The sequence below is a fragment of the Entelurus aequoreus genome, linkage group LG11 (genome assembly GCF_033978785.1).
Source record: "Entelurus aequoreus isolate RoL-2023_Sb linkage group LG11, RoL_Eaeq_v1.1, whole genome shotgun sequence".
Lineage (NCBI taxonomy): Eukaryota > Metazoa > Chordata > Actinopteri > Syngnathiformes > Syngnathidae > Entelurus > Entelurus aequoreus.
In genome coordinates, this window is record NC_084741.1 from 1,265,104 (window position 1) to 1,273,259 (window position 8,156).

Consider the following 8,156-nt stretch of genomic DNA (forward strand, 5'->3'; position numbering starts at 1 on the left):
ATGCTGTTACCATGCTAGTGTTAGCATGCTAACATTTTATGTCAACATTTGAGCCAATTTCACCCTTTTTAACCTAATAGCCACAGATTCCGCTACTTGGTGCCGTTCTTAAATGTAAGATAGCTGTTTCATTGTTAGCATGCTAATGTTAGCATGTTAATGTTTTATGCTAGCATTTTTATTCATGTTTTATAACCTAATAAACATGTATTTCTTTACTTGCCTCCGTCTTAGAAGTATGTTGGCTCTTCATCTGTTAGCATGCTAATGTTATCATGCTAATGTTAGCGGGCTAATGTTTTATACTAGCATTTTTTGCTAATTGCGTACATTTTAACCTATAAACCGTGGATTCTGTTACTTGGTGCCATCCTAAAAGTATGCTGTTACCATGCTAGTGTTAGCATGCTAACATTTTATGTCAACATTTGAGCCAATTTCACCTTTTTTAACCTAATAGCCACAGATTCCGCTACTTGGTGGCGTTCTTAAATGTAAGATAGCTGTTTCATTGTTAGCATGCTAATGTTAGCATGTTAATGTTTTATGCTAGCATTTTTATTCATATTTTATAACGTAATAAACATGTATTTCTTTACTTGCCTCCGTCTTAGAAGTATGTTGGCTCTTCATCTGTTAGCATGCTAATGTTATCATGCTAATGTTAGCAAGTTAATGTTTTTGTCTAGCATTTTAGCTAACATTTTACGTTGTAAACCTAGTAATTAGGGATGTCCGATAATATCGGCCTGTCGATATTATCAGCCGATAAATGCGTTAAAATGTAATATCGGAAATTATCGGTATCGTTTTTTTTATTATCTGTATCGTTTTTTTTTTTTTTTTTTTTTTTTTTTTTTATTAAATCAACATAAAAAACACAAGATACACTTAAATGTGAGCTCGTCTTTCATGCTAATTTTAGCAAGTTTATATTAGCACGCTAATGTTTTATGCTAGCATTTTTTTGCTAATTTCGTACATTTTAACCTATAAACCGTGGATTCTGTTACTTGGTGCCATCCTAAAAGTATGCTGTTACCATGCTAGTGTTAGCATGCTAACATTTTATGTCAACATTTGAGCCAATTTCACCCTTTTTAACCTAATAGCCACAGATTCCGCTACTTGGTGCCGTTCTTAAATGTAAGATAGCTGTTTCATTGTTAGCATGCTAATGTTAGCATGTTAATGTTTTATGCTAGCATTTTTATTCATATTTTATAACCCAATAAACATGTATTTCTTTACTTGCCTCCGTCTTAGAAGTATGTTGGCTCTTCATCTGTTAGCATGCTAATGTTATCATGCTAATGTTAGCAAGCTAATGTTTTTGTCTAGCATTTTAGCTAACATTTTACGTTGTAAACCTAGTAATTAGGGATGTCCGATAATATCGGCCTGTCGATATTATCAGCCGATAAATGCGTTAAAATGTAATATCGGAATTTATTGGTATCGGTTTTTTTATTATCTGTATCGTGTTTTTTTTTGGTTTTTTTAATTTTTTTATTAAATCAACATAAAAAACACAAGATACACTTAAATGTGAGCTCGTCTTTCATGCTAATTTGAGCAAGTTTATATTAGCACGCTAATGTTTTATGCTAGCATTTTTTTTGCTAATTTCGTACATTTTAACCTATAAACCGTGGATTCTGTTACTTGGTGCCATCCTCAAAGTATGCTGTTACCATGCTAGTGTTAGCATGCTAACATTTTATGTTAACATTTGAGCCAATTTCACCCTTTTTAACCTAATAGCCACAGATTCCGCTACTTGGCGCCGTTCTTAAATGTAAGATAGCTGTTTCATTGTTAGCATGCTAATGTTAGCATGTTAATGTTTTATGCTAGCATTTTTATTCATATTTTATAACCTAATAAACATGTATTTCTTTACTTGCCTCCGTCTTAGAAGTATGTTGGCTCTTCATCTGTTAGCATGCTAATGTTATCATGCTAATGTTAGCAGGCTAATGTTTTATGCTAGCATTTTTTGCTAATTGCGTACCTTTTAACCTATAAACCGTGGATTCTGTTACTTGGTGCCATCCTAAAAGTATGCTGTTACCATGCTAGTGTTAGCATGCTAACATTTTATGTTAACATTTGAGCCAATTTCACCCTTTTTAACCTAATAGCCACAGATTCCGCTACTTGGTGCCGTTCTTAAATGTAAGATAGCTGTTTCATTGTTAGCATGCTAATGTTAGCATGTTAATGTTTTATGCTAGCATTTTTATTCTTATTTTATAACTTAATAAACATGTATTTCTTTACTTGCCTCCGTCTTAGAAGTATGTTGGCTCTTCATCTGTTAGCATGCTAATGTTATCATGCTAATGTTAGCAAGATAATGTTTTTGTCTAGCATTTTAGCTAACATTTTACGTTGTAAACCTAATAATCATTGCTTCCTTTACTTGGCGCCACGTTACAAGTATGCTAGCTGTTAGCACGCTGAGTTTCTAAGCCACACATTTGCGTTTGCCTTTTCCCGCCAAGTCCGTAGGGGTCCTTATTCATTTTTGAACCCCAAAGTCATGGAGTTGTTTACTTGGCGCCATCTTAAATGTGAGCTCGTCTTTCATGCTAATTTTAGCAAGTTTATATTAGCACGCTAATGTTTTATGCTAGCATTTTTTGCTAATTTCGTACATTTTAACCTATAAACCGTGGATTCTGTTACTTGGTGCCATCCTAAAAGTATGCTGTTACCATGCTAGTGTTAGCATGCTAATGTTAGCATGTTAATGTTTTATGCTAGCATTTTTATTCATATTTTATAACCTAATAAACATGTATTTCTTTACTTGCCTCCGTCTTAGAAGTATGTTGGCTCTTCATCTGTTAGCATGCTAATGTTATCATGCTAATGTTAGCGGGCTAATGTTTTATACTAGCATTTTTTGCTAATTGCGTACATTTTAACCTATAAACCGTGGATTCTGTTACTTGGTGCCATCCTAAAAGTATGCTGTTACCATGCTAGTGTTAGCATGCTAACATTTTATGTCAACATTTGAGCCAATTTCACCTTTTTTAACCTAATAGCCACAGATTCCGCTACTTGGTGGCGTTCTTAAATGTAAGATAGCTGTTTCATTGTTAGCATGCTAATGTTAGCATGTTAATGTTTTATGCTAGCATTTTTATTCATATTTTATAACTTAATAAACATGTATTTCTTTACTTGCCTCCGTCTTAGAAGTATGTTGGCTCTTCATCTGTTAGCATGCTAATGTTATCATGCTAATGTTAGCAAGTTAATGTTTTTGTCTAGCATTTTAGCTAACATTTTACGTTGTAAACCTAGTAATTAGGGATGTCCGATAATATCGGCCTGTCGATATTATCAGCCGATAAATGCGTTAAAATGTAATATCGGAAATTATCGGTATCGTTTTTTTTATTATCTGTATCGTTTTTTTGTTTTGTTTTTTTAATTTTTTTATTAAATCAACATAAAAAACACAAGATACACTTAAATGTGAGCTCGTCTTTCATGCTAATTTTAGCAAGTTTATATTAGCACGCTAATGTTTTATGCTAGCATTTTTTGCTAATTTCGTACATTTTAACCTATAAACCGTGGATTCTGTTACTTGGTGCCATCCTAAAAGTATGCTGTTACCATGCTAGTGTTAGCATGCTAATGTTAGCATGTTAATGTTTTATGCTAGCATTTTTATTCATATTTTATAACCTAATAAACATGTATTTCTTTACTTGCCTCCGTCTTAGAAGTATGTTGGCTCTTCATCTGTTAGCATGCTAATGTTATCATGCTAATGTTAGCGGGCTAATGTTTTATACTAGCATTTTTTGCTAATTGCGTACATTTTAACCTATAAACCGTGGATTCTGTTACTTGGTGCCATCCTAAAAGTATGCTGTTACCATGCTAGTGTTAGCATGCTAACATTTTATGTCAACATTTGAGCCAATTTCACCTTTTTTAACCTAATAGCCACAGATTCCGCTACTTGGTGGCGTTCTTAAATGTAAGATAGCTGTTTCATTGTTAGCATGCTAATGTTAGCATGTTAATGTTTTATGCTAGCATTTTTATTCATATTTTATAACTTAATAAACATGTATTTCTTTACTTGCCTCCGTCTTAGAAGTATGTTGGCTCTTCATCTGTTAGCATGCTAATGTTATCATGCTAATGTTAGCAAGTTAATGTTTTTGTCTAGCATTTTAGCTAACATTTTACGTTGTAAACCTAGTAATTAGGGATGTCCGATAATATCGGCCTGTCGATATTATCAGCCGATAAATGCGTTAAAATGTAATATCGGAAATTATCGGTATCGTTTTTTTTATTATCTGTATCGTTTTTTTTTTTTGTTTTTTTTATTTTTTTATTAAATCAACATAAAAAAACACAAGATACACTTAAATGTGAGCTCGTCTTTCATGCTAATTTTAGCAAGTTTATATTAGCACGCTAATGTTTTATGCTAGCATTTTTTTGCTAATTTCGTACATTTTAACCTATAAACCGTGGATTCTGTTACTTGGTGCCATCCTAAAAGTATGCTGTTACCATGCTAGTGTTAGCATGCTAACATTTTATGTCAACATTTGAGCCAATTTCACCCTTTTTAACCTAATAGCCACAGATTCCGCTACTTGGTGCCGTTCTTAAATGTAAGATAGCTGTTTCATTGTTAGCATGCTAATGTTAGCATGTTAATGTTTTACGCTAGCATTTTTATTCATATTTTATAACCTAATAAACATGTATTTCTTTACTTGCCTCCGTCTTAGAAGTATGTTGGCTCTTCATCTGTTAGCATGCTAATGTTAGCAGGCTAATGTTTTATGCTAGCATTTTTTGCTAATTTCGTACATTTGAACCTATAAACCGTGGATTCTGTTACTTGGTGCCATCCTAAAAGTATGCTGTTACCATGCTAGTGTTAGCATGCTAACATTTTATGTTAACATTTGAGCCAATTTCCCCCTTTTTAACCTAATAGCCACAGATTCCGCTACTTGGTGCCGTTCTTAAATGTAAGATAGCTGTTTCATTGTTAGCATGCTAATGTTAGCATGTTAATGTTTTATGCTAGCATTTTTATTCATATTTTATAACCTAATAAACATGTATTTCTTTACTTGCCTCCGTCTTAGAAGTATGTTGGCTCTTCATCTGTTAGCATGCTAATGTTAGCAGGCTAATGTTTTATGCTAGCATTTTTGGCTAATTTCGTACATTTGAACCTATAAACCGTGGATTCTGTTACTTGGTGCCATCCTAAAAGTATGCTGTTACCATGCTAGTGTTAGCATGCTAACATTTTATGTTAACATTTGAGCCAATTTCACCCTTTTTAACCTAATAGCCACAGATTCCGCTACTTGGTGCCGTTCTTAAATGTAAGATAGCTGTTTCATTGTTAGCATGCTAATGTTAGCATGTTAATGTTTTATGCTAGCATTTTTATTCATATTTTATAACCTAATAAACATGTATTTCTTTACTTGCCTCCGTCTTAGAAGTATGTTGGCTCTTCATCTGTTAGCATGCTAATGTTATCATGCTAATGTTAGCAAGCTAATGTTTTATGCTAGCATTTTTTGCTAATTTTGTACATTTTAACCTATAAACCGTGGATTCTGTTACTTGGTGCCATCCTAAAAGTATGCTGTTACCATGCTAGTGTTAGCATGCTAACATTTTATGTCAACATTTGAGCCAATTTCACCCTTTTTAACCTAATAGCCACAGATTCCGCTACTTGGCGCCGTTCTTAAATGTAAGATAGCTGTTTCATTGTTAGCATGCTAATGTTAGCATGTTAATGTTTTATGCTAGCATTTTTATTCATATTTTATAACCTAATAAACATGTATTTCTTTACTTGCCTCCGTCTTAGAAGTATGTTGGCTCTTCATCTGTTAGCATGCTAATGTTATCATGCTAATGTTAGCAGGCTAATGTTTTATGCTAGCATTTTTTGCTAATTTCGTACATTTTAACCTATAAACCGTGGATTCTGTTACTTGGTGCCATCCTAAAAGTATGCTGTTAGCATGCTAGTGTTAGCATGCTAACATTTTATGTTAACATTTGAGCCAATTTCACCCTTTTTAACCTAATAGCCACAGATTCCGCTACTTGGTGCCGTTCTTAAATGTAAGATAGCTGTTTCATTGTTAGCATGCTAATGTTAGCATGTTAATGTTTTATGCTAGCATTTTTATTCATATTTTATAACCTAATAAACATGTATTTCTTTACTTGCCTCCGTCTTAGAAGTATGTTGGCTCTTCATCTGTTAGCATGCTAATGTTATCATGCTAATGTTAGCAGGCTAATGTTTTTGTCTAGCATTTTAGCTAACATTTTACGTTGTAAACCTAATAATCATTGCTTCCTTTACTTGGCGCCACGTTACAAGTATGCTAGCTGTTAGCACGCTGAGTTTCTAAGCCACACATTTGCAAAATGTTTGCCTTTTCCCGCCAAGTCCGTAGTGGTCCTTATTCATTTTTGAACCCCAAAGTCATGGAGTTGTTTACTTGGCGCCATCTTAGATGTGAGCTCGTCTTTCATGCTAATTTGAGCAAGTTTATATTAGCACGCTAATGTTTTTTGCTAGCATTTTTTTGCTAATTTCGTACATTTTAACCTATAAACCGTGGATTCTGTTACTTGGTGCCATCCTCAAAGTATGCTGTTACCATGCTAGTGTTAGCATGCTAACATTTTATGTTAACATTTGAGCCAATTTCACCCTTTTTAACCTAATAACCACAGATTCCGCTACTTGGTGCCGTTCTTAAATGTAAGATAGCTGTTTCATTGTTAGCATGCTAATGTTAGCATGCTAATGTTTTATGCTAGCATTTTTATTCATATTTTATAACCTAATAAACATGTATTTCTTTACTTGCCTCCGTCTTAGAAGTATGTTGGCTCTTCATCTGTTAGCATGCTAATGTTATCATGCTAATGTTAGCAAGCTAATGTTTTATGCTAGCATTTTTTGGCTAATTTCGTACATTTTAACCTATAAACCGTGGATTCTGTTACTTGGTGCCATCCTAAAAGTATGCTGTTACCATGCTAGTGTTAGCATGCTAACATTTTATGTTAACATTTGAGCCAATTTCACCCTTTTTAACCTAATAGCCACAGATTCCGCTACTTGGTGCCGTTCTTAAATGTAAGATAGCTGTTTCATTGTTAGCATGCTAATGTTAGCATGTTAATGTTTTATGCTAGCATTTTTATTCATATTTTATAACCTAATAAACATGTATTTCTTTACTTGCCTCCGTCTTAGAAGTATGTTGGCTCTTCATCTGCTAGCATGCTAATGTTATTATGCTAATGTAAGCAAGCTAATGTTTTTGTCTAGCATTTTAGCTAACATTTTACGTTGTAAACCTAATAATCATTGCTTCCTTTACTTGGCGCCACGTTACAAGTTACGCTAGCTGTTAGCACGCTGAGTTTCTATGCCAGCGTTCTAGCTAACGTGATATATTTACAACTAAAATACATAGTTTATGTTACTTTATAATCTCTTGGCACTCTCCTAACTATACCGAGATTCATTTCAGTACAGCTTCTGCTCTTCAAACTGCAAACATTTTAACGTTCCGTTTCAAATTTTCAAAACCATTCCTACGTTAGCCCTACATCCTGTTAGCATGTCAGTTCAACGTCAACATTGGAACATTCCCACGCTAATTCGTCGGGAATTGCATCTTCTACTTCTTCATTTTAAAAGACTTTATTCATCGCAACTTTTTCCCCATTTGCGTACATTTAAAAATGCTAAATTACAACGAAATATTTCCAGTACAACAATATAAGTTTAGGTCAACCGCTACGACTAAAACATGCACGTTGACCACTGTTGTGATGACAAAGTAGAGCAGGTTATTGTAGAGTCGCTGTCACCTCTGCCAACCTCCCTAAGGTAAATATCAGTTAAAGAAACAGATTAGTGCATGTATTGTTCATGTCATGTTGCTGTGAAGTTTACCTTCTGGGTTTACCTGGGAAAGTGTCTCTCTTTCTCCTTGCGTGCCGTCACCCGTCTCATTTCTAAGCAAAAGTACTTTCGGGACCAGAAGAAATGGTAACAATTTGACTGAAAGTATCAGCAGAGTGAAGATATCACCGTATGT